The 26,875-nt window shown below is 51.7% G+C and overlaps 1 protein-coding gene across 4 annotated transcripts in view; it reads left to right on the top strand.

Moving 5' to 3' along the window:
* PKNOX2 (PBX/knotted 1 homeobox 2) overlaps nt 1-26,875 on the top strand; it is a 259,497-nt gene that overhangs the window by 147,609 nt on the left and 85,013 nt on the right. For 2 of the 4 annotated variants that reach the window (XM_057553005.1, XM_057553008.1), the window contains exon 3: nt 17,308-17,416. The exons of 1 other annotated variant lie outside the window; for it this stretch is intronic. The gene's annotated coding sequence lies outside the window, so the exon portion shown is untranslated. Of the gene's footprint in view, nt 1-17,307; nt 17,417-18,048; nt 18,122-26,875 lie in introns of all 4 variants that reach the window. One more of the 4 variants, XM_057553006.1, reaches the window with a different exon arrangement.

Consider the following 26,875-nt stretch of genomic DNA (forward strand, 5'->3'; position numbering starts at 1 on the left):
CTGTCTCTATTTCTGCTTTGTAAATAAGATCACCTATACCAATTTTTTCAGATTCCAAATATATGCATTAATATACGATATTTGTTTTTCTCTTTCTGACTTACTTCGCTCTGTGTGATAGTCTCTAGGTCCATCCACGTCTCTACAAATGACCCAATTTTGTTCCTTTTTATGACTGAGTAATATTCCATTGTATATATGTACCGCATCTTCTTTATCCATTCCTTTGGGGTTTTGTTGTTGTTGTTGTTGTTGTTTAATTTATTTATTTATTTATTTATTTATGGCTGTGTTGGGTCTTCGTTTTCTGTGCGAGGGCTTTCTCTAGTTGCGGCAAGCGGGGGCCACTCTTCATTGCATCCATTCCTTTGTTGATGGACATTTGAAAAAAAAAAAAAAAAAGCACTGGGGCCTGGGAAAGCGTCTTGAGCTCCTGGAAATGCCTGTTGATGCCGTGTGGCTGGAGCACGGGGTGATGTGAGAGAGGGAAGAAGCAGCAGCGTGAGGGCAGCAGGGAGCTTAGCCAGTGGGGATGGGAAGGGGAAGGTGTTTAAAGTACATTTAGGACGAAATAGCAGCGTGTGATGGAAAGGAGGTGAGAGAAGGGGGAGGAGGGAAAAAGAGAAGCTGAGGGCGTCTCCAGGTTTCCTTCTTGCAGGTGGTCCTGCAGTGACAATGACGCCATTCATCCAGAACGAGGAGCAAACGTGGGGGCAGAGTGGGCAGAGTGGAGACAGTGGGGCTCACAGTTGGGCGTGGCCGAGCTTGGGCAGGGGGTGCCATGGGGTATCTGGACAACATCCTGCCTCCTTCAGTTCTGCATCTCAGTCCCGCTGTCCCAAGTAGAATGTATTTGTCGTTCAGCTGCACTGTAGCCCCTTGAGGGCAGAGACTGGGTCTTACTCACCTGGTGAGTACCTGGTGCTGGGATGCGGCACGAGCTGTCCACAGTTACACACCATCTCTTTAGCTTCTCTGCCTGAGTTTCTTCACGCACTTGATAACGCCTCAAAGGCAGCACGGGAAAAGCAGACACCCCCACCCGCTGAGTCCTGGCCATGCCCCTACCAGCCGTGTGGTATGGAGTGCGCCGCTTGACCCTGGAGTCTGTGCTGTCTTGTTTGGTAGCCACCAGACACACGTGTCTATTTAAATTAAAATTAAATTAAATTACAAATTCAGTTACTCAGTCGCACCAGCCACAATCCAAGTGCTGACTAGCCATGTGGTGTCTACGGTCCTGGATGCTGCAAACAGAGGACACCTCAGAGAGTTCTCTTGCGCAGTCCATAGGGGCGTCACCTCACGTGGTTGGCAGGGGTCAGCTAGATCACGTGCGTAAAGCTGGGCGCCACGGCTGGCACACAGGAACCTTCAGTAAACATCGGCGGTGCCGTGGTTAGGACTCCGCGCTCCCACTGCAGCGGGCACGGGTTCGATCCCTTGTTGGGGAGCTAAGATCCTGCATGCCGCTGTTAGTATTCAGGATGAACTGGGAGACAGAGCCCAGGGTGCAGAGCCACAGGTGCCTGGGGCCAAGACGACAGTCCCTGTCTTTGGGGAGAATAAACAGTCGCGTCGGGGAGAGCTGAAGGGCCTCAACATGCACTTGGAGAATTTGGGGATGATGTGAGAGGCAGCTCCTCGGGAACCTCCAGAGAGAGGCGTCTGGAGGACTTCAGATGATCTCGGGAAAGCAGAGGGGTGGTGCCCACTGTGACATCACTTCCTTGTGGATCTGGGGGTGGGTCTAGCTCTGCGTCCTGGGCTGCAGCAGATGGGCTGGGACCTGGGGGTGGGAGGGGAGTGGGGATCCTGGCTCAGAAGTCCTTCTGCGTTGTAATAGCGGGAGAGGCACAGAGCTGGCGTCCAGATGGCCCGGCGATGTCTCTTCCTGAGCACATGCTGCGTCTCTGCAGGCTTTTGCCCCTCTTTTGTGCCCTGCATGTCTGGGGCCAAGTGACCAGGTCCATTAGTGACCTGCAGTCAGCAGGGAGAGGGGGCAGGTTGTTGCAGGAGGCCAGGCAGCTGGGACAGAGGAGGCAGTGATGCCGGGAGGCTCCATCACAGAAAGCCTCACCTTCCGTCCCTGCGCTGGGAACCAGCCTGGACCAGAAGGCAGAGGTTTCCTGATGGGGATGCCCCTTGGTGCCCCAGCCCAGCGGACAGCCCCAGCTGAGGGCCTCGGATGGAACAGACGGATGGACGGTGGCTTATCCCTGATGTGCAGCCTCCCTGGAGGGAAAAGCCGAATATTCACTTCGGCTGGGCAGAGGGAGGCAGGGAGGGGATTCTGGTGCAGTGAGAAAGCCCCAGGCCGCGGGGCTCCGGCCTGGGCACGCGCTCTCACAGATCCTCCGTGTGGCCACAGAGTCACGCCCCTCTGGTCGGCCCTCTGACCAAGGGGCTGGACGGGTCATCTCGAAGTCCCGTCCAGCCCTGTGTTCTACCACAGTGTGTGGAGGTGGAGGGGAGAGGGTGTGAGTGGGCTGCAACCTGCTCAGAGACCGGAGGTCCTGTCTTCTCATCCGAGCGGCTCTCTGCAGCCCTCCCGTCCCACCGCCTGCCTCCTGCCCTCCCTAGGAGGATGGATTGAGGCAGTGTGGAGAAATCCGAGTAACTAATCAGATTCCTCATTAGCCCCCTGCAAGGATGCTCAAACATTCACTTTGCTGTCTGTGAAGCAGAAAGAAAACCCCTCTCCCTGCATTAAAATTGATGCCTTATTAATCCCTGTGCTCCCGACCTGGGGGCCCGCTCGCCCCATCCTGCCTGAGGCCCAGTGGCTCCGGCGCTACCCTGGGCCGCTTGCACTTTCTATTATTCATTGGCGCAGCGCAGAGATGCCTCTCTTCACAGGAGCCGGCTTGGCGCCAGCTCAGAGGCAGCTGCTTTGTTTTCTCCTTGGTGGGGCTGGGCCCCACCCCAGGGTGCAGTGGCCAGGCTGCCGCAAGGCTGCTGTGGTGGGTGGGTGAGTGAACGGTGCTGTGGACGCGTCTTTCTCCGACCTGAGGGGGCACAGTGAGCTGCTCTGCTCTTTAGATGAGCCAGCCCGGGGAGCCAGCGGCCACCTCTTAGTCCAGTGCTGGGCTGGGCTGTGAAGAGCTGAGCGTGTGTCTGGCCCTCTCTGCACACCTGCGCCCACAGTGCCCCGTGGCCTCCCTGGCACTACCCCACACCAGGCCTTAAAGCTGTTCACTGGCCCTCCACCCAGGCAGGCGGCCCGCATTGCACACCCTCCACATCAGAACAGAAATCCACAAATATGTGTCACGTGCTGGACCTTGAACCAGGAGCTCTGGGGGATCCAAAGCCATTCGAGGCACAGTCCCTACCCTCAGGGAGATTGACATGCGCACACACACAAAGGATCCTGGTGAAGGGAGGGAGGGAGGAAGGAGGAGACCTGAGCAGTGGAAGAGACTCCTCTGGGTTCTCTGAGCCTAAGATGCTGGGGAGGAAATGAGACCTGCTAGGAGACCCTCGTTCCTTCCTTCTGCTTGGTACTGGCTCAGCCCTCTCACTGGCTGCCGATCTGCCCTGTTAGGGTCTGTCCACATCTCCTGCCTGTCTTGACCTATGAGGTCACAGCCGGTGTCTAGCCCTGGGTAAACTCTATTTTGTGACCCTCTGTATAATAGGGCCCTAAAGACAGCTTTGTGAGGAGAAGGAGGAAGAGCTGAAAGTGGAGAATGAGAAGAGAGAGGAATTTAACCCCCAGCTCTTATTTCCAACCACTTTAATTTACGACATTGAGCGATGGCCAGAGGTCACCTTCCTGATCTTTGACTCGGGCTGGTGAGGATGGTCATTCAACCAATACCTGCAAGTGCTGCTGTGTGCTAGGGATTCAAGGTGAGCCGAGCAAACCTGGGTCCCTGCCCACATGGAGCTTATAGCTTAGTGGAGAAAACAGGCATTACCCAAATCATCACAAATGAATATATAATTATAAACCGAGTTAAGTGCTCAAATTGAATCCTGAAATGCAATATACAAAGGAGGCCTCCCTGGTCTGAGTGGTCAGTGTAGCTCGCCTGAGGAAGCGGCTCTGGCTGAGATGTGAAAGTGAAGCAGACTTATTAGTCAAAGGTGGATGAGGAAAGAGCATCTTCCAGGGGGATGGGATGGCTGTGCAAAGGCCCTGTGGTGGGAAGAAGCATGTCCTCTTCGAGGGACCAATGAATGCCTGGGCGGCTGGAAGGCCAAGAGCCAACTACGTGAAGCAGGAGAGCTGGGCAGGGCCAGACCACCCTGACCTTCTAGGCCAAGGTAATGATTTTGGTCTTGATCTCAAGAGGAATGGGACGCCAACAACTGTTTGAAACCAGGGAGAAGAGGGGGAGGGTGTAGAATGGAATTTTCACTTCAAAGAGGTCTCCCGGCTGTTTAGTAGAGAACAGATGGTGAGCATCTATATGTTAAATGGGTCATCTTATTCCCTTGCTCTTTGTTTCCTATCTCCCACTTTGGTGAGCTGAAGTCTGTAGAATGTGCTGGAGCTTTATGAAGGGAGATGTACATCTAATTTCTGATCATCCAGTATTCAGCCTCAGCTCAGAACCTGCCAAAATAAACTATCACCCTTGAAGTGGGGCCTCTCCTTTCCTGACTTGCAGAGACTCGGGCAGCTGTGACCACTCTGGCCATTGCAAGCCCCCCTGAGAGGTGTCAGGAGGGGAAGCAACCTCCATGAGCTGCAAGCATCTCCTCCGCATTTGGCTAATGGCTCCTCTGTCTCGGTTATTCCAGCTGCTGCTCCTACAGAAACTGCTTGTGTTTAGGACAGACCCCTTCCTTCTTTTATTTCAATGAACGTTAATTGATCTTAGCCTATAGATAAGGATACTCTGAGGGTCAAACCCCACACTGCCCTTGCCCTGGAGCATCTTGCCTATCGTGGGAGCCAGGTACGTGGACAGTCGCACAATAGGAGGCAGAAGGAACTAAGCACCAAGGGTAGAGCCACCGGACGACCCGGTTTCCCTGGGATGGTCTCAGCTGCAGCCTGTAGTGTCTGTGTAATTATTAATCTCCTCCCCTGTCAAAACTGTTCGGGTTTGGGTGGTACCTTATGTGGTCACCCTAACAATGGGCCATGGCTGTACAGAAGTGCGCGCCATTCTCTGCAGGAATTCAGAAGACATCCCGGGGTGAATAATGTTTCACCTGAGCCCTTGAAGAATGAGCCGTATCTCAGCTACTAGAGCAGGGAAATGGAGCATGTCGGTCCTGGAGAGCAGAACGAGGGGCAGGCCTAGCGGAGGGTGGGAGGAGCGTCTGTGCAGGACGGGATGAGCACAGCTTACCTGCAACCTAGACCAGCTCAGCAAACTTGTTATGGAATGTTCTAGACAGTACATATTGCAGGTTTTATGTTGTGTTGCAGCTACTCGGCTCTGCCACTGTTGTGGAAAGCAGCCACAACATAGGCCATAGTGAAGGAAGGGTGGGGCCGTGCGCCAATAAAACTTTATTTACAAAAACAGGCAGCCTTGGGATTTGACTTGGGTATCATTTGCGAGCCCCTGACCTAGAGGTCATGAAGGAGAGTTATGAGACATAGGCCTGGAATGTTCGGTAGGGGCCTGGAATGTTCGGTAGGGGCCATATCGTGAGAGGTCTCAAATCCCTGACTTACTTATGTTAATGATAGCAGTGTTTCTGAACACAGGCATGACTCATCTAAGGTCCTAGGGTTTGGAGGGCACTGGAGAGAAGCAGGGAGCAGCGAAGAAAGCAGACTGGCTGGGGCCCGGCGCCTCGCTTTGAGGCAGGTCTGTGGAGCTGGAGTGCTGACGTGCCCAGACACTGGCCGCCTCCTGTAGAACCTTCCCTCTTGTTCTGGACATGCGCCCCTCCCACTCCCTATCCTCAGGGTGCTCATACTCTCTTGGGCAGACAGTGTGACAAGGTGCTACCCTCTCCTTTCCCAGGGAGCAAAGGCAATTAGAGACTGCCCTCCCCTCCCCTTCCGACTGCGCAGGGCTACTGGTCAGGGTCTCATCCCGGCAGGGCCCAGGGGCTGCCCAGCAGCTCCGCCCCCAGAACTCCCAATGGATGGACTCCGGTGGCTTCTCGGTTTAATTATCACCGCAGACGCTTGGCTGCAGAGCTGGAAGAGGGAGCAGTTAGCCATCTGCCACCACCCATGTGTCCCCCAAGCCCACCTTTCCTGTGAATATCCCTAAAGAACAACGGGAGGTCTCCTCCCATGTTGCAGAAGGTCCAGCTTCCCAGGAGTCCCAGAGAGGACGGGTGTGTAGGTTCTCCTGCTCTTGTCTTGCTTCAGGGTCCTGCCAGGGAGCAGCTGCTCCCCTTCCTCCTTCCATCCTGGGCGTGCGGCCTCCTTGGCCCTCCTTGCCCAGCTCTCCCCACTGTGGGTGGGGCCCCTTCTCTTTCTTTCCCGTAACAAAGCTGCTGCGTGGGTACATTTTTAGTACTGTGGTGGCTAGGCCTGCCAGGCTCGCTCACCCCAGGCATAACATTTAAGGGGGCACCCCAAAACTCAGAAATCAAGAGAAATAATATTTTAATGCAATATTTTTTAGACATGAAAATTAATGACAAAAATGTATGATAAACAAAACATCAACATTTTAAACGCTGGGAGGATCAGTATTACTGATTCTTCCTTTCTCATTGAATTCTGGTCTGTCTAGTCTGGGCACAGTTACGGGTCCTGTTTTCATCCCCATTACTGACGTTTGGGGTGCCCCCTTAAACTTTGCGGCCAAGGCAGGTGCCACTGGTCCCAGCCCCAGGAGATGCCAGAGGGGGGTATGGCTCTAGGACAGGGAACAGAACACATTAAACTTGACACAGGAGATAACGAGATAAGGTCTTCAGATCCCTCTCCTATCCCTGCAGAAGGAATTTCTCACTGTCTGTTTTCTCCTACACAGACTGGCCTGCCACCCTTTTACCTGTTCTCCCAACCAACACCTTCTTTCTTCTCCCTTCTGCTCTGAGTTTTATGCTTCTCCATCTTCGTATGGCTCTGGCCTAGATTCGCCAGGAAGTTAGTGGGGGAACTTTCAATTCCTCATACTCCGCTCCCTTTCATTTACCTTTTCTCCTTTGCCCTTATTATCTGACCCTGTATATTTTCCTTACTATCTTGTTATTGTGTGTCCACTGCTCCCATCTCCACCCAGACCAGAATGTAAACCCACTGAATGCTGAGATTTTTATCTTTTTTGTTAACAATTGTGAACAGTTCCTGGCACAGAGCAGACACTCAATAAACATTTGTTGAATGAGTGGATAACAACTGAGTTCCCTTTTCTTTCATCTTTCCCCTCCCAGAGTAGCCCTGGCCTCCTCCTTAATAGCCAGAAGATGTTAAATCTTTTTCCTAAATGAAAGAACATCTGCCCTTGGCCTCCACCCTAAGCCGTGCAAAAAGGCAGCAGAAGCTTTGAAATCACAGTTATTATTATACTTAACAAGTCCAACCTAGGAAATAGAAACAAATATTTTCCAGAGCAAACTTAAGCGTTTCCAAGGTATGTTGTACATTTTTTCCCTTTTAATAGGGAGTAATGTCCAAGGGAAGATTTGAATGTCATGTAATCTGAATGAATACTGATTCTTTTTGTGACCTTGGCCAAGACACTTTAAGTCTCAGTTTTGATTATTCCATCTGTAAAATGTGTATGTTGATTCCAGTACTACCAACTTTACAAAGTTACTGTCAAGCTCAAGCAAATGTTAACGGCTGCGGCTGGACATGCTTTGGGATGCACAACCATTGTGCGTACGTATAGGTGTGCAAAGTCTCATTAGCACCTGGCCAAGGCAGAGTAAGGGGTCTCCTAATGAGACCACAGCAGAAGTGACCATTCAGTCCTAACCATCTTACTTTACAGATGGAGAAACTGAGGCCCAGGTGGTGATGTGCCCAGGGTCACACCCTGAGCTCATACAGGAGGGTTATGGACAGAAGCCAGGTGTCCTGGCTCCCAGTGCGTTTCCTGGCCTCTCTGAGTTTCTCAGTTGCTGATCCCACAAGAATTGGGATCCTGGGCACTGCTCTCAGCTCTCAGCCTTGGGTCAAAATCACCATGGCTGGCGGGGAATTCCTGACTTTCAGATATCCTTTCAAATCCCAGCCCTTCACAAGCAGCCTAGGGAGGAAGATATTTTAAATAAAATCCCTTTCCCATCTTTGCCATATCTGAGATTCATTTCTGAGAGACATCTGAATGAGAATTTTACAGACGTTTCATTTCCTGGCCTTGTTCTGGTTCCTTTGCTGTCTTCCAGCTGCTGGTTATGACTGAAACCTCAGTGAGGCAGGCGGTGTGAATCCGGAGTGGGGGACTTGTGCCTGGGGCACAGGTCATCCGGTTGGCATCCTCTCCAGACGCAGTGTGATCATTGGGGGAGGGAACAGGGCCCTGAGAAGGGCAGGGAGGCACGGAGAGATTAATTTCTTCAATGTCATGCTTCCTGTGCATTCCTTAATGACTGAAATTTACACGTGGGGGGAGGAACATCGCAATTTCCCCGAAAGACACAAGGGGAAGTCGCAGCCATCAGGCTGTTTTGCAAGTGGGCGTGTACACAGGGCTCCGAACTGACAACACTAGCAATCTTTTGGTGTTTTACGAGGTGTGTGGCCGTGGCCGAGAACTGGAATTTATGCCTTTGCTTGTCTGTAACGGTGTCTCTGGGGTTTTGTGTGTGCGTGTGTGTTGTCATCACTTCTGTCTTTGTGACCATGTGCAGATCAATGTATGTTTCTTTAAAAAAAATTGTTTCTCATTTCCTGCATAAATTACTCCATGTAAAAGGCCATCCGGAGCTCAGTTCCTAGCATCCTTTTTCAATAAAGCAATATTATCACAGCCTAGTCCCAAAACTGGTCCCAGGAGAGACTTTTCCTAGATTCTTTGTCAAACGAAATGTCACCGACTTACCAAATGATGAGAAGAAGAATTCTTCTTGTTTATTTCCCAAGTGAGGCAGAGCAGACGAAGCTCAGCCTCTTTGTATCCCCTCCCTGGCTGGGAAGCAGGTGGGAAGGTGGGCAGGGGAGCGGAGGAGGCCACCCTTGAACTCTGCCCTTTCACTTCACGCCTTAACCAGCTTTGTGACTTTGGGCAAGTCGCTTTTCTAACCTCAGTTCCCCCTTTTAAAAGTAGGACTAGGGACTTCCCTGGAGGTCCAGTGGTTGGGACTCCGTGCTTCCATGGCAGCGGGCTCGGGTTCAATCCCTGGTCCGGGAACTAAGATCCCGAATGCTGCACTGTGTGGCCAAAAAGTATTAAAAAAAAAAAGAGGAAGAAGAAGGAGTAGGACTGATAATACCTCCTTTATAAGGCTGTGGCAAGGATAAATTAAAAACCAGGCGATATAATTGTTTGTAAGAGACATTAGCATGTGTGTCATACATTCCACATCTCCTCTGCTGAACGGATACATTTATTTACTCCTTTCTTCAACCAATATTTATTGAACACCTAATATGTACAAAATGCACATTAAGCTCTAAACACAGTCAGTTTAGGATGATCTGATCTAGTGGGGAAGGCAAAGAGATAATCACAGTTTCGCAGGATAAGTGCTAAGAGAATTGTGCATAGGATGCTCTAAGCTGCTAGAAACATCCTGGGGCAGCAGAGTGGAGGATGGGGTGGGCCTCAGGGAGACTGATTAGGAGGCTGTTGGCTGAGCTGAGGTGTGGCAGAGGAGCCGGAAAGGAGGAAAATGTAGCTCACTCTGCCTGGGGGCAAAAAAAGAATGATTAGCTTGTATCATGATGCACTGACCTTCTCCTGCTTCTGGACTGGGAAGGCTGTCCTAGAACCCAGGGTCTTTCAGCAGCCCGGTCGGGTGAGGGAGCAGGAGCTTCAAAGCGGGGGGGGGGGGGGGGGGGGGGAGGGCGGGGGGGGTCTGACCGCTGGGGAAAGGAATGGCGGGGAGCCGCAGGAGGAGGACTGAGCCCAGCCGAGGGGAAAGGAGGGATGGACAGGCAGGGCTTTGCAGAGATAGTCAAAGGGCTTCTGATGGGGCTGATGGCTTCCGCAGGAAAGTTAATCCAGCTGGAAAAGTTAAGCAACTTTAGATTTGGGGCTGGTCTTAGTTGAATTTAAAGGGACACTTGCTTTCCATGATGGATTCCCTATCACCAGGCTTTAATTTGTGTCCTGTCAGATTCTGCCCAGGTCTCTTGAGTGTTCTTGGCCTTCCTGCTCATCTGTTCATTTCTCTCATTTAATAAACACACATGGAGCCTGATGCTGGCCAGAGCTGGAGACATAACGGTGAGGATCTCCTTGCTCAGGAAGCTCAGAGCTGAATGCGAGGGACACCTGTAGGGATACATAATAATAATTTGGTGCGATACAGCCTGAAGTTCACGGCTAAGAACTTTGGACTTTATCTTATAAGACAGTGGTCCCCAACCTTTTTGTCACCAGGGACTGGTTTCGTGGAAGACAATTTTTCCATGGACTGGGGTGCGGGGGGGATGGTCCAGGCAGTAATGGGAGCAATGGGGAGCGATGCAGAGCGGCAGATGAAGCTTTGCTTGCTTGCCTGCCGCTCGCCTCCTGCTGTGTGGCCCGGTTCCTGACAGGCTGCGGACCGGTATCGGTCCGAGGCCCCGGGGGTTGGGGACCCCTATTATAAGAGATACATTCCCAGTTATCAGGGGAGCAGAAAGGAGGGAATGACTTGCCTTGTGTGGGGTAGGGCAGTATTGAGAGAAAAGTTTACAGAGCTGAATCTTGAAGGATGAGTATGATTTTGCCATACAAGATCTAAACAAACTATTCTTACTGTCATGGTCTTAACAATGATAGTCACCATTTATTACAGGCTTTGTCTGTGTCAGTGCTGAGTCCTTTATTATCCGCTGAGCACATCATACGTCTCATGTAATACCACTAAATCCCTATAAACACCCTGTGAGTTGGGTGGTCACACAGCTAGGAAAAGGGGGATCTAAGATTTGAATCCAGGGTTGTCTGACTTCCAAGTTTTTCCCACTGTACTATGTCTTCCACATTCACTTATTAATATTAGTGTAAGAGGCATATGAAATAACCCATGGTTTGGTCAAATCTTTCAATTCAGAGACACACTGAAGTATAGAGAATGGTAATGCTTTTGACAATGTGTAATAGTGACTAAATAGGCAAAGTCTAGCTGAACTGGTCAAGCATTGATCTGGTTTAGTATTTTCCAGTAGTGGTTGCCCTTCATGTGACAAGACTGATCCTGTTGATGATCTACATGGGCACACTACTAACCTCAGTATATATGGAGGCATAAGAGAAATTGAAGACACCAGTCTTGTCCTCAAACCCTTATGATGCCATTGAGGAGATTTAGACTAACACGGAAAGCAGAAGTTCACAAAACTGAGTAAGATTCAGGGCCAGTCATAGGATGGGGCAGCAAGAGTTTGACTTCATTCCACTGCAGAAGTTCAGAGAAAGGTAGGACTTGAGGGTTGGCTAGGACCTGGGTAGCAGAGAGGAAGCGGGGGCACAAGGCCCACCAGGGGGGCATGATGGCCTGAGCAAGGGGGGCAGAGGACCCAGACATGGTTGGGTTGTGAGACAGGGCAGCCTAGCACGGCTGGAGAAAAGGCTCAAGTTTGAAAGACCAGGGGATTAAGTAAGAGAGGTAGGTTGAGGCTGATTACGAAGGACAAAAAAGGAGGCTAAGAAATTTGGATTTTGTCTCTGTAGGCCTTGGCAAGTCATTACAGACTTTTGAGCAGGGGAGAAACAGTATAAACAAGCCTGTAAACTATTTTAGCCTCCAAGGAGGCCCTCTCTTCCTAGAGGACTGGAATCTGGTCTCTTTGAGATGGGTCTTATTGCTCTGGTGAAATCTGAGGCTTTTGCTGGGACAATTGAGTTCAATTAGCTGATCAAGAGCAGTCAGAGAACAGCGTCACATTGTTAGGTCCTGCCTCTTGCTTTACAGACAGCAATGACGAAGATTGATGATGATGGCAATGCACCAGAATTCAGAGGTGAAGGGTTTTGTGCAACATCACGGAGCAAACCTGTGGCAGAGCTGCAACCAGCCACCCCAGCAGGGAGGTGGGAAGAGCCTATATCCTTGGGGAAATGCCTGAGGGTCCTGGGAGGCAAACCACACATCCCTAGCTGCACTTATGCAAGAATAGGCCCTGGGAGGGTCTCCAGAGTGAGCATGGACTCTTTCAAGGCTCTATGGCCAATGAGGACACAGACTTTGGTGTTTTTTGCTCCTGGGATGGATACCAGGGTGGGGCAGCTCCCCCAAAGTGGACAGGGGGCAGGCCTTTGGTTTGGGCCTCTGGCCAGAGATTCCAGAGGCTCTTTCCTCAGTGCTGTCCTATTCATCTGCAAAGTGTAAGTCAGGTTGGCTAAACAGGCAGAGGTGTCCTCTAGGGAAGCCTGCCCACCCGTCAGAGGTCAGAGGGTGCCCCAGTAAAATGACCTTGAGGAGGCAGGGAAGGGCCTGATCAGAATTAAAGAGGAGGGCTTCCCTGGTGGTGCAGTGGTTGAGAGTCTGCCTGCCAATGCAGGGGACACGGGTTCGAGCCCTGGTCTGGGAGGATCCCACATGCCGCGGAGCAACTGGGCCCGTGAGCCACAACTACTGAGCCTGCGCGTCTGGAGCCTGTGCCCCGCGACGGGAGGGGCCGCGATAGTGAAAGGCCCGCGCACCGCGATGAAGAGCGGTCCCCGCACCGCGATGAAGAGTGGCCCCCACTTGCCGCAACTAGAGAAAGCCCTCGCACGAAAACTGAGACCCAACACAGTCATAAATAAATAAATAAAATAAATAAATAAAGTATTAAAAAAAAAAAGCAAAACTAATCTTTAAAAAAAAAAAAAAAAAAAAAAAAAGAATTAAAGAGGAGAGGTGGGAACACTCCATTTCTTGGGGATCTTGTGGGGACAGAGGGACTTTATCTTCAAGATGAAGGTCCTGCTTCCTCCTTTGTCCCTGAAGCATCTGGGCCATCAGTCACACAGGGCCCATGTCTTCCCATCCGTCTCTCTCCCTGTCTCTCTGTCTACCTCCCTGCCTGTCCAGCTGCTTGTTAATTGGGCCCCAGCCCAGGCTCAAGATTAGGGCAACGGTGTCGCAGGCTGCCTGCCAGCCTCTGTACGGCCACAAAACAGAGGGGGCTGGGTTTTCTCTGGCAAGATCTAAAAAGGTGCACTCAGGACCCTCCTCGGGGCAAGGTGGGCAAGAGTGGGGGAGGGTGGCCATGACTGTGGGCAGTCTCCTTGTCCCCCAGCCCAGACTGTCTTTCATTCTCCCCAGGGCCTTCTGTCCTGTGAGTTGCCTTCGTTATGCTCAGAGGAATAGCTGGCCGTGACGGACAGAGATTACAGGCTATATTTCTGCCTTGGAGCTTTCTCCAGGCTGGTGGGAACCAGGCGGTTGTCAGTTCTGGGAAAGGGGAAATGTATGTAGATTGCAGCCCTGAAGTGGTGCCCTGCGCAGGGCACGCTGGCATTGCCGGGACCATCCTTCCTCTCTTGACTGTGTATTTATTGGTCTCTGAGTTGGGGGGGAGGTCGGCTTCTCTCCCCTAAATGGGTGTGATTCCCCTCTGAGGGGCTGCACTCCTCAGTGCCGTCTAAGGGTGAGGGCAGGGGGCAGAGGTACAGCTGGAGCAGAAAGACAGACAGAACAGCAGGCACTGCAGCAGGACATGGGGAGGGAGCTCGGGCCCCCTCAGCTCCAGAAAGGACACAGTTAGGAGGAGAGGCTGCAGGACACAGCAGGCAGGCAGGGCTGCCTCCTTCCACAGCCCTGACCTGGGCCCTGTCCCCCGCCCCTGGCACCGTGGGCTTTGGCAGAGGAGGGGTGGTAGGGCCAACAGCCAGAAGCAGCGTTGTCACACGTGACAGGGTACAGTTATGTCCCTATCATTAGACCGTGAGCACCTCAAAGGCAGGGAGAGCTTGTGTGTGTGTGTGTGTGTGTTTCATCTTTGCATGCCCAGGCCCCGGCACATGGTAGGTTCTTAATACATGGAGTCGAAATTGAAGCAATTTGCATCTGCCCAGAAGAAGGGAGGAGGGAACAGTAAAAAGCTACCCGAGAACAGAGCTGTCATCTGCCAAAACAAGTCTCAGACACCCGGGACACGAGGCTCGGCAGAGCCCCCAGGAGTGGCCCACCCCACAACTGTGGGCGTATCACCTCTGCCTCGTCCTTCGGGAAGCCCAGCATTTACTTAGCACTTATACTGCAGCCTCTCCCTTTGGATTGTAAGAAATATAAGAGCAAGGAGAAGTGGGGAGGTTGGAAGAGCGAAATGTCTGGAGTCAGAAGACATGCTGCTCGCTGGCTGTTTTCTTAGGCAGGCCCGGCGCTTGACTTTCCTAAGCCTTGTTTTCCACCTCGATAAAATGGGATCAACTACCTGGCAGGGAAAAAGGCACCTCTCATAAACTGCAGATGCGATGTAAATCGGTGTGACCTTCTGCAAGTACTTTGTTAAAATTCTTTAAAATGAATAGAACTTTGGATCTGACAACGCCATATCTAGAAACTTATCCTAAAACAATGATCAAGTCTGGAGCAAAGCTCAGCTACAAGAATGGGCATTATGTGTTTATAACAGCAAAAACTGGAAATCATCTAAACAACAAATAATAGACAGTTGTAACCATAGTACATCCATAAATGGAATGCCACGTAGTCACTAAGATTATAGTGTATATTTCCCTTATATGCAAAGGCATTTATGGTATGTTGCTAAATATAAAAGGCTGCTTCCGGAGCAAACAGAATGATACTGTTGTGAAGAACGAAGAGTTTTACTCTGCATATTATCTGTGGTTATCTTTGTATGGTAGGATCACAACTAACTTGAAAATTTCTGGGAATTCCCTGGCGGTCCAGTGGTTAGGACTCGGCGCTTTCACTGCCGGGGTCCAGGTTCAATCCCTCATCAGGGAACTAAGATCCCGCAAGCCACACCACGTGGCCAAAAAAAAAAAAAAAAAAAAAAATTTCTCCCTCTTCTTTATTTTGTGCAATAAGCGTATATTATTTTGTAAAGGTAATAAAAATTAAGTTATTATATTGAAATATCGCCCTCTAAAGATTGTTTTAAGAGTTAAAGAAGATATTACGTATGAAAGTACTTTGCAAACTAAAAAATTATGCAGACAGAAGACAGGGACTCTGCCCATGAGGAAAGAGACGAGAGATAAGTAAGATAACCAACCACAGCATGAAAAACGTGGCGAGAGCTTGCAGAGGATGACAGACAGCGTGCTACCTGGAAACACAGAGGAGGTAAAATTACATCTGGCTGTAGAGGCAAAAGCCAGAATGTTCAGGTTGAACACTGAAGAATGGTGAGGGTCTTGCCTGGTAGAAATGTCGAATTGTGGCAGTGAGAGCGGTGGGAGGTTATGGGGCAGGTCTGGGGTTGCGTTTGGATGGAGGGAAGAGAGCCTATGGGTAAAGGGTAGAAGCTGTGCCCTGAAGGCAGTTAGGGCAGTGCCAGGTCAGACTGTACACCCGTAGGTGCCTGTAAGGAGGGAGTCCCTGAAAATTCTGGAGTAGGAGGTGACGCAGCCGTGCACCCATCCCGGGCACTGCCTGGCACACACGAGGCCCTGGGTGGATGCAGGGTGAAGCCGGCTGACTGGGGAGCTCAGTCTGGGGGCGGCTAACAAGCTGGAGGGGCTTGGCCGGCGTCGCCAGGGATGAGGGCCCTCTCTAGGTGTGTCCCAGGGAGTGGAAAGGCGGAAGACCACCTTCCGCCTGGACTAGACTGGAAAGGGTGGGAAGTGGGGACGTGATGGGGGAGGGATTGAGGTGGGGCTCGGGGAGGGAGGAAGCGGGCTTGTCACCCAGGTTTGCTGCCTGGGGGGGGCGGGCAGAGAACCGGGAGGCACTCACGGATGTCACAGGCAAGGCCAGTGGAGTAGGAGCAGGCTGTTGTGGGGGTACCTTGGGGCTCACAGCATCCTCTCCGGGCAGTGGCCAGGGTGGCCCGAGCCTCCCGCCGCTTTGAGTGTGTCTCATATCCGTCATCTCCTCTTGGGAGGAACCTGGGCCCAGGGTGGCGAAGGGGGTTTTGTTTCAACCCAGAGAGATTTTGTTCATGGAAATTCATGAACCGCCCTGCCTGCTCTCGGAGCTCCTCTCAGCTCATCCCGTCTCCGGGCTCCCCCACTTCCTCTGCCCCGCGGCCAGGAATCCATACACCCCTCGGGATCCTGGATGCTGTGTCTCTGCCACCTTCACCTCGCAGCAGTGCAGGTGTGTGCGCCCGGGAAGCGGGAAGGTCTTGTTCAAGCAAATGTCTGCGTTTCCATTTCCCGCTGCAGCGCCCAGCCTGGCCACTGCTTAGCTCCTCCTGTTGTCAGGTCACTAATCACATCCTTTACTGAGGTGCGAGTGGTTTTTACAGGGAGACTAAGATGGTGTTAACTAGGAAAGAACTGTGAATGTTGAAGATGCATTTGCCTCTGGTTGTAGGGCTGGGGCTCTTGGCTGGAGGCGCTCCCTGAGGCAGCCCTGAAAACGCAGCCCAGGTATCAGCAGCCCCCCTCCACCCCCATCCCACGACCCCGTCCTCCTGGCCCCAAGCACAGCCTCGTTGGAGTCAAATTAGCAACTCGATCCAGAAGGAGAAATTGCCATGTTTGGGAAGTGTCAGGCCAGGCCTTATACTGGCGCTGACCACCAACCTCACTTCTGGATACCTTGGTCCATTTCAAATATTGAGAAACAAAATTAATCCCCTGTAATCTAAAAGTAAATAGTTAAGTCATGCAGCTGAAGCCCCCTTTAGGCCAAGGCTGTTGTTCACAGCTTTGGGTCCACCACCCTTCTGACTCGTCCTCCCTCCCCGCACCCCATCAGCGTCCAGACTCCCAGCCGAAGCCTCCCCCACCCCTGGGAGAGCATCTGAAACTCATCCACACACCTGAGCAGGTGGCAACGGCTGCCCTTTCTCTGAGTTGCCTACACTTTAAAGCAAGAAGCCAGCTGTGGCTTCCCAGGACCCAGGATCACTCAGGGACCTGCCCGCACTTGCGGGACAGGGGGCTGCCCGTGTGCCTGGTGCCCAGGAGACCAGACGGCGACCACAGGGCGCTTCCCGCCGAGACAAGGGTTGGGCTCTAACGCAGCTCCGGTGGGTCTGAGCAGCCAGCGAGGAGAGGGGCCTGAATGGTCGCGTGGTAGGAGCTCTGTAGAGCACAAGGAGAATCCTTTACCGCCAGCCTGGGAGAAGCGGGGCACGGAGCGCGTCCCCTCGCTCCCTGCGCCTCGAGCCTCCCCTCCTGAGCGCTGCTCTGCCCTTTCTCACAGGTGCCCTGGCTCCAGCCAACAAGGAAGAATTGCCGGCCCAGCTGGAAGTGAGAAGAGGGGAGTGAGTCTCCTGAGGGCCATCCCAGAGGCCACCGGGATCACCCGAACAGTAAGAAACGTTTCTCCGTCCTTTAACACAAAGTTAAACCCTCCAGGCAGGTTATCTTTTCTTCCAAAGACCTCGAGAACCAGTAGCTGACAGTTAGTGCACACGCGACCTCAGAAAGCACAGCAGTGTATTGTTTCTGCTCGGCTCCTGGAGGATGGGGCGAGGGCTGTGCCTCGTCCCCGTATACCTCTCTTTTCTTCTACGTATTCCGTGAACAAGAAACTGTTGTTGCTACAGATGGGTGGGCTGTTGCTTACGCACACGACGACGGTAATGCTTGTACAACCCTCTGGAGCAAGTGTTATCACCAGGGGGTGTTCGTGAAAAACTCAGCTCCTGGACCTCACACCAGAGACCCTGAACTGTGAGTCCAGGTTTAGACCGAGAATCTGTACCCCAAGTGTTTTTCATGAACACGGAGGAAACTGTATCCCAAGTGTGTGTGATGAACTATGAGAAATAGTTCCTTAGAGTGTATAAAGCATTTTGAATAGAGAATCTCACTTAATCCTCTTATCAGATAGGGTTTTTTAAATCCCCTTAAGTAACTTCATGATCTCACAGACCTAAGTATCAGTATAGGCATGGATTTAGAAATCCAGTTATCCAAAACAAGCCTTTTTTCTTTCCAGTATGCCATGATAAGGGCTGGATCTGTTATGGTGAGATGGGGCCCCAACTCCAAAGGACCCTGCCCGGGATTTTGTAAGTTTCCCTGATGTCTTAGGGCCACCATGACCTTCTAGTTCCCCTGTCTTCATTTTGGGGGGACAGTAATCATTGCCAAATTCCTCACAAAAGCTGGTTTCTCTCAAGAGAAGGAGAGGGAGAGAGGCAGGTAGTCAGAAAAGCCACGGATACTGAAGAGGACCGCCTGTCTGACAGTGGCAGAACTGGCCAGACATGGCCGTCTGCTTCCTGTGCCCTCTGGCTGTTTGGGGAGCTCTGTTTTAGGTGTGTTACGGGGTGGGGAGCACGCTGGGGCTCCTAGAGGTGAAAGCCAGAGAAGAGGGCATATCCCAGGGGTCAGGGCTTCCCCCCCAAGTGTGGGTTGAGTGATGCCCACTTGGGGGACAGTCTTTTCAACAATCTTCAGAGCCTGTGCACACAGTGACGTGGAAAGGAATTCACTGCAGATGGTGGCTGTGGTGAGGGCTTGGCGGAGATGGGGCGGATGGTAAAAGAGAAAAAGGAGGTTAAGGGTTAGAGATTCCTGGTGAACCAGCGTGGACGGGTGTTGTTGCCCAAGTTCAGTTATGTCTCTGGGCCTGGCAAGAGCTTCCTCCTGCCGAAGTACCTATTCCAGAGGTAGTTCAATAGGCAGAGTCCTATTTCTCTCCAGGCTGATGCTGCAGATGCTGGAGTCTAGATGCCAGGGAGAAGGGAGGTTCCCCGGGCCCTCCCTACGTGGAGGAGAATACGTAGAATCTGGGGAAGGATGGACGTGGGTTGACGGACTGCTAAGTCCTACTGTGGGTTGTGTCTTTCCGTAGAATGGAAGGCTTCTATGGATGAGATGGAGGCAACGTCAAACATCACCCCGATCTTCCCCCTCACTCCCCAACACACACACACACACACACACACACACACACACACAGACCACTGAGCCATCTTGCCAAGGGGGTGCCAGTCTGGTCTGTTCTGGGGACTCAGTACAGTTGACACTGTTGCTTGGGTGGGTACAATCGACGAGGACAATTTTTGCAGCTAAGCTGGAAGTGTGGCAATCAGGGAGCCGCCAGCTGTCTCACTTAAATTCTTAGCTCTCTCGCTCTCTTTTTTTAAAATCATTTTGCTTACATAATCCACCCCCTTTTTATTTTCTAATTCTCTCCTTGCAAAGCTGGCGCCAGAGGGGAAGGGCTGGGGTGGAGTGGGTAGCAATTACACATCAGTTTGGGGAGCATTTACATTTTGCAATTACAATTTAAAAATAAGCCTCGTTAATGATCTCCACGTGTCAACGACAACCCCTAACTGACATACATACTCTCCTGGGCCTGCCTGCCTCCCCCCGGAAGTCAGAGGCTCAGTGGGGGTGGAGGTGCCTAGGGAGATGTGGGGGGAGGAGGGACAGCATCTGAGGGGGGGGGCGAGAGCGATGAGGGTGCCCTTGGGGTTGGCGGAGGGCAGGGACGGAGCTGAGCAGCAGAAACCAAGCATCCAGGCTTCCGGCTTCTCTCCTCCCCACGGTGCTCGTGGTCTGTCCCAGCCCATCTCCCTCCACGCCCGACACAGCAGGCTCCGTGTCCTCGGCGGCAACGTCAGGGCTCAGAGCTGGGAGGAGTCGAGCCCCAATCCTGTTCCCCTCCGAGGTGGGCATTTTCAGGGTCCTGCTGGGCCAGTAAACCCTAGTCCCCCAGAGCCAGCAGATGTGCCTGGATATTCTTGGATTGGGTAGAGGGGCTGAGTCCATACGCAGGATTCTGGAAGGAAAAAGGATTAGCTGTATCCCGGTTTGGGAAAGACACTTCTCTCATCAATTGGTTACCACCAATATTTATCGACACCCTCTGATTCCTTGAGCAGGGACTTTGGAGCAGACCAGCCCAGACTCAGATTCTAGCTCTGCCATTTGCTGGCTGTGGGATCTGGGGCAAGTTACGTGACTTAAGTTTTCTAACGGTCACTGTCTTGACGTAACTGGGATAATCACGTCTACCTCACAGGGCTTGTGTGAGGGGGAGAGGCTGTAACTGCCGGCTGGCGCCTCACGTGAGTCTGGCACCTGCTGGACGCTCAGAAAACCTCAGCTCCGCTCCCAGCCCCTCCCCACTGCGCTCCCTCCTGCCCACAGTGAAGCTGCTTCTTTCCAGCTTCCGTGGACACTAAGGAAGGATGATCCAGCCCAAGCCGTCTGCTCTCTGAGCGGCTCCTGACGTGGACCCCAGCCCTACACGCCCCTGCCGCCTCTCGGTGGGCTTCTCTGCGGGGCCCTGGCATCAGGCCTCCACTCCAGCCCTCAGCGTCTCACAGGCTCCCTTCCTGCCTCTGGCTGGAAGCAAGCCCGGCTCTCCCTCTTCTGGGCGCTAATTCCATGGCGCGACCTTCCATCAGGCCCCACGTGGGTTTATCTGTGAGTGAGGGAGGTGGGCCAGAGCTCTGTAAGGTGCCTTTTAGCCTCGGCATCTGTCATTTTCAGATTTTCCTTCCCCACTTGGCTTTCCCCCCACCGGTTACTTGTGTGTGAAGCTTTCCTCTCCTGGGCGGCTTCATCCAGGCCAGTCTTTGGACTGATGACTTGTAGTCAAGGACATGCGTTCGTGACTTGAAACGTACAGAAAACATCTCTTCCCTAGGACAGAAAGGGACCTGCATCTCGCAATAATCTGAGCGAGGGAGACGATCCAGAAGCGGGCCGCTTGGTGAAGGGCAGAGGACACGGAGAGGGGCTGCAGACGGGGCTTCCTTGAGGACAGGGACTGCATCTTATTGGTTTGGGTGTTTTGTTGAACACAGTTAAATATTATGTTTTCAACACTGTTCTAAAAACTTGCCTTGTTAACCTAGGCTATATAATGGAGAGTTTTCCAGATCAAAATAAATAGATCTACTCCATTATTTTTGACTGCTGCATAGTATTCTAAAAAGCCTCCCTTCTTTCCCACATCTCTACCCACTAGGTTCACCATCCAAAGTTAACCCCTGACGAACAGTTTCTGATTTAGCTGATTTTGTGGCCGCTTATTGTGTCATATAATATGCGTCAGTCCTTTTTTTTTTTAAGATATTTTATTTTATTTATTAATTTTTTTTGGCCGCTCCACACGGCACATGGGATCTTAGTTCCCCGTCCAGGGATCGAACCCTCGCCCTCTGCAGTGGAAGCACAGAGTCTTAACCATTGGACCGCCAGGGAAATCCCTCAGTCCCTCTTTTTCAATGTATGTGTTTATTTATGAACTCCCCCCTGTGGAAGCTGGGGATATGAGCACACGTTCTTCTCCTTCCAATTTGTATTAGTTTGATCAAACTATATTTGATATTATTTATTTTTAGTCTATAGTATTATATATAATACAGTCCATATATATTACATAGTACATAGTGTTATACTATTTAGTATAATCGTCTGTGTGCTACCTTTATGTTAAGATTTAGAAGATTCATATGCTGTTAAATAACTGTGGTTACCTCCGCATTCTGACTCTAGGTTGATTATAAGGTGGAAATGTTATTCAGCCACAGAACTAAATCGTGCGATTTGACCACAGAAAAGGGAATGGAGTCCTGTCATCGCCACTTGACGGCTGCCTGGAATCTCCCAGGCCCCCAGTTTGACAGCCATCCCTCATTCCCTCCAGCTGCCTTCCCTCCCATTGGGCTGCTCTATCTTGTTTTCTGTTGTCTTCTTCCTCCGACTTCTTTGTTTTGCTGGAATGCCACCTCTAGTTATTTTTATATTGATGGGAGGGAAGTAAACTCTGAGTCTTCACGTGTCCAAAACGGACTTTATCTTGTCTTCGAACTTGACTGATAGAACGCAGATCAGGTCCCAAGTTCAACACCTCTTTCTCATAGATCTTGACGGTGCTACTCCACCACCTTCTTATTTCCAGTCTTGCAGTGAGAATCTACTTTTAGCTTTCTGTTCTTTTTAAAGTTCTGAAATTTCACCACTACGTGCTGAGGCTTGAGATTTTGTTTGCTCCTTTTTTATTTCTCTTCCTCAGCCCTTGGGATCCCTTTAAATCTGAAGTCACCTATCTTGCTTCATTTCATATCTTTATTTATTCCACTCAGTTGTCTCTGTTTTCTTCTTCTGGAACGTCCACTGCCCAGCGCAGAGCCTGGCACGTAGTAGGTGCTCAGTAAATGACTATTGGGTTCTGGTTAGGATGCCAGCTCAACTTGCCGCGTGGACTTGGATGGGATCTCTCCTCTGTACGGGGCAGCAGTCAGACCCGTGACTGCTCTGCCAGCCCTCCGGCAATCTGCTCTGGAGAGTCTGCTCTGGAGCCTTGGGTCCAACACTGCTCCTGGGCTTGGGGAAGCAGCTAAGAGTGAGAAGTGAGGGGAAAGCTGAGGTTGAGCTGTAGGGCAGCCGTAGCGGCCAGCCTCCCAAGACAGTTCCCTGAAACCTCAAATTTCTTCAGCATCCCCTGAATGTCCCCCTTGGGGACCTCTCTCCTTGACCTTCCAGATCATTCTTACATGGGCCTCCTTCCCTCTTCATCTCCCTCTGCCCATCTCCTCTACTCCCCACAGCCTCAGCTCACATGCACACACAGCTCCTGTTCCATGAAATGATCCCTCACCATGGCAAGGGCCTCATTAGGTGAGATCCTTTTTTTCACTTTTATGAATTCCAGAACAAAGAGACAGCAGACTTCTCTTCCCAGGGCTGCAGAGCAGATGCTCTGACCTGAGACAGCCAGGCCCTAAAAAAGAGATCAGAGAGGCCTGCTGTTAGCAGGGATCTGCCTCAGCCTGAGACCACCTGTGCCCTTGGGGGGGCATCTTGGACGAGAATTCCTGTTTATTCTTCCTCCCCTCCCCAGAGATGGGCTCTGGGAGCAGGTGCCTCATGTGCAGCTCCCCTGCCTACCCAGATCAATCTGCTCTGGACAGAATCTCTAGTTCTGGGAGTTGAGATGCTGCACTCCTTCTCCCTGAACCGGCCAGATACTGGAAGACCCAGATCAACAAGCGCTCAGATCCCAGAAGGTCATTCTCTGTTCTAAGTCAGTGCACCCTAATTGGTCCCCCAGGGCCAGAGTCCACTGTGTGAAATTGTCTCCTCCCCACCGCACCCCCCTCCTGTCCTTGTCCTGCCATGAGAGTTGGGGTCTGTCTTACTGGCACAAGTAGAGGCACAATCTTGAACTTCAAGTCCACAAAGATTCTGTACTGAAGGCAGGACTCTTTCCTTCCACTGAGACCACAATGATAGGGAATGGGTTATCATTGCAAAGGGCAGAATTAAGGTTTGATGCGAGTTATAATTTTCAGACAAGCTGCTAGTATTCAGAGATTCTGCTGCTAATCTGAAACACTTCTCCTTGGTTGAGTGCAGTGGAAAGGGCCAGCATATGACTAAGTTTTCCCTGTTAGAAACCCGAGAACTATAGACCCTTTTCCAAGGCTGGATGTTGAAGGGGAGAGAGCTTGGCAGGGGACAGCCAGGAGCCAGCGGGAGGTAGAACACAGCTCTGGTCCTCTGCACTTCTGTTTAATTGCTTCCTGCTTCAGAGGGTGTGGGTAAAAACCCCACTGCTGGCCTGCGAAGATGTCTTTACTGGTCGCCCTTTCAGAATGCTGCCTGGAACCTCTGGGCTGAGAGAGGAAGGAAGCGACTCTGAAAAGAAGGTTTGCAAGAAGGGGCTTCTGCAGGGGGATAAAGTCAGGACCCAGGTAGATATGACAAAGACTAGATGCTCCCTAAGGATGGGGTGCCCACAACCTGAAAAAAAAGCCAGTACTGCCCAATTGGACAGGCTTTCCAAAGATAGAGCCAGGTGCCCCTTAACCTGTGAGTCACGGCATATTTCCCTCCAGAACAGGGACTTCTTTGCAGCTGTGGGTGGTCCCCGGAAAACCATGGGTGTGGTGGGGAGAAAAGGCCAAGCAGAGACAGTCATAGGGAGCAGGCTGACTGCACGCCCCCTTCCACCCCGCCCCGCCCCACCTGGACCACAGCACGGGAAGGAGACACTGCCTGAACCCCAGCCAATGTGAGTCAGAGCCCTGGCCCCGAGCTGCCTGCGGCGGCGTGTGGTGTCAGGGCACAGACAGCCCCACCTCCACCCAGCTCCAGCTCCAGCGTTCTGCTCCCACAGCTGAGACACTTGATCAGATTCCCCATTACACACTGCCTTTTACATGCAGTCTTCAACCATGTGTTCCATCATTTCACGTTCGTTCTCGAATTTTGTTCTTTCCCTTCATAATTGAACCCACAGTCCAGTGGGTCCACGATGGAAGCTCAGACCTGCCTCTCTCAGCGATGATGGAAGCATCTCTGTCTTGGTTGCATCGAGTTTATGAGGCCCTGACTTCTCATCGCTGCTATCAGCACTTTGTTTTCCATCTTCCACTCATTTTTATGCAATAATAAGAGCAAATGCAATACAGTATTTAAATAAATTTGCACACACCCTGCTGTCCAAAGAAGACAGGGCTGAAGGAAATGAACGGTTGCTGTTAGGAGGCCTCACCATCTGCAGGCACAAAGTGCGTGCTCGTTAGTGAGGTACAAAAGCGCAAATTTGGCAAACGGGGGATGTTTAGGTGTGTTGATACAATGCGACTCCTGGAAATGCGGGGCATGTAGAAGTGAAGGGCAGGGACTTCCCTGGTGGTGCAGTGCTTGGGACTCCACGCTCCCAGTGCGGGGGGGCCCGGGATCGATCCCTGGTTGAGGGGCTGGATCCCACATGCATGCTGCAACTGGGAGTTCGAATGCCACAGCTGAGGAGCCCGCGGGCCGCAGCTGGGGGGCCAGCGAGGCGCAACCGGGACCCGGCGCAACCAGATAATATTAAAAAAAAAAAAAAAAAAGAAGAAGTGAAGGGCAGCCCATGTTGGGTGTCCTGACTGCAGATGGTAGTATTTCCACAGTCAGCCTTGTCTTTCTCCTGCTCCATTTCCAGGGCTCTGCTCCTCCGCTGGTGTTCCCCACCTCCGCCCCAAGACCTCTAGGTTAAACGTTTAGACTCTGAAATCAGGCCGTGTGTCACATTTGGAAACTCTCAATTTCTCCAAGCCTCAGTGTTCACATCCTTGAAAGGAGACAACAATCACACCTACACCATATGGTTGCTGGGAAAAATAAACAAGGTTATCTGTGAAAGAAGCTTAGCATAATGCCTGGTGCATGGTGAGGGCTCAGTAAATGGCAATCGTTAATAATTCTGGGTATCATCTCGCCCTGAGCAAAACTGGCTCCAGGGAAACAAACTCATTCTCACTGAGGTGTAAATGATTGCTGGGGCTTAAAAATTTATCCGTCCCAGATTTGTTTGTTTGATATTTTAACAGTAAACCAAAGAAATTTAATTGTAATTGTATATATATCCAGGCTCTGTAAGGAGGTAGACCTTGTGAAATCATATTGCACAGACTTTTTCCCCCCAGAATGAAATGCAAGGCAAAGCCATGATCTTGTCTGCTGGGGAGGAGAGGGTTCAACGGGCAAGATGGGACGTGGCTGGGAAGTAGTTTTTCCGTAACGCAGGAACATGCGTCGTGCTAAATCATGCTACGTGCCCTCCTTCTGCCCAGCGGCAGGGCTCCCAGTGAGAGGACGGTCCAGGAGTGGAAAGTAAAGAAGGCTTCATGGAGTAGGCTTCTGAGCAAAGTTTTGATGAAGGAAAGAGTGCGGTAGTGTCATATAGAGGGCCTTGCCAGCAGAGAAGCACAGCAAGAGGCGTGGAGGAAACATTTCTCAGGAGGTAGACAGGGCTTGCCTGCTCAGCTGGGGCTTAGATGGTGATGCCCAGGGATGGACTCGCTGCCCTGCATCAGCACCTCTCAATGGCAGCCTCCATCCTCCCCTCCTCCCCCTCCCCACTGGGGCTGCCTTTCTGAGGGATCAGGAACACAGAGCCAGTGTACCTGCTCTCGTTCCAAACAGCAGTGAGGACCAAGGGTTGAAGCAGGCCAGCTGGCGTCCTTTCCTCCCACAAGTTGACCTCATTACTGTGGACTCTACCTGGTCCCCCTACCTTTTCCTCACGAGCTCACCTGGGTCCCCACAGAGGCCCAGGGGGAGGACAGCTGTTGGCTGAGTCAGGAAGTATCAGGGATGGGTGGCTTTTCAATGATAAACTGAGCCCAAAGGGCCACTTGCTTCCACAGCCCTGATTCTTGACCTTTTTTTTTTTTTTTTCTGGAGGCAATTTAAAAAAATGGAACCAGATATCATCCAGCCAGAGGACGTGGTGCAGTCCTTCTCAGAGAGAGAAGGGGCCTGGCTGACCCTTTTAGCATCCTCTGCTTCCAGGAGAATCTGAGAGCATTGTGGGTGACACACCGGACAGGCACCAGGGTCCCTTACCTCTGTGGACTCCCCCCGACCCAGACCCCTCCCTCCCCATCCCTTCTTGGTCCCTCACTTCTCCTGCTGTCCTTCCTCTTCCTGGCGCCCAGGGAGTGGCAGCCTCCAAGGCAACTGTCTCCGAGAAGAGAAAGGCTGATGGGAGGGAGCAGGCAGTTAGGGCAGCAGAAGCAGAAACTCTCCTTCCAACTGGGGTCCCCAGCGTCTGAGCTGTTTGTCTGTCTCTGTTGTATTGCGAGCCTCAGGGACCCAGCCCAAGTTGTTTTCTCAGCTCGGTTCCTGAGCAGCGACTGCCGTCAGCTCTCGACAAATAATAATAAACCTGGGAATCAGGTTTGTCGAGGGGGATTTCAGTCCCTGGGTTCATTTTTAGATTTGTTTCTCTACACGTGTGTGCAGACAAGGAGCATGTGACGGGACCCCAAGGGAGAAGGCCGGGGCTCCCAGCTGCCCTGGCA

The sequence above is a fragment of the Balaenoptera acutorostrata genome, chromosome 9 (assembly GCF_949987535.1).
Source record: "Balaenoptera acutorostrata chromosome 9, mBalAcu1.1, whole genome shotgun sequence".
Taxonomy (NCBI): Eukaryota; Metazoa; Chordata; class Mammalia; order Artiodactyla; family Balaenopteridae; genus Balaenoptera; species Balaenoptera acutorostrata.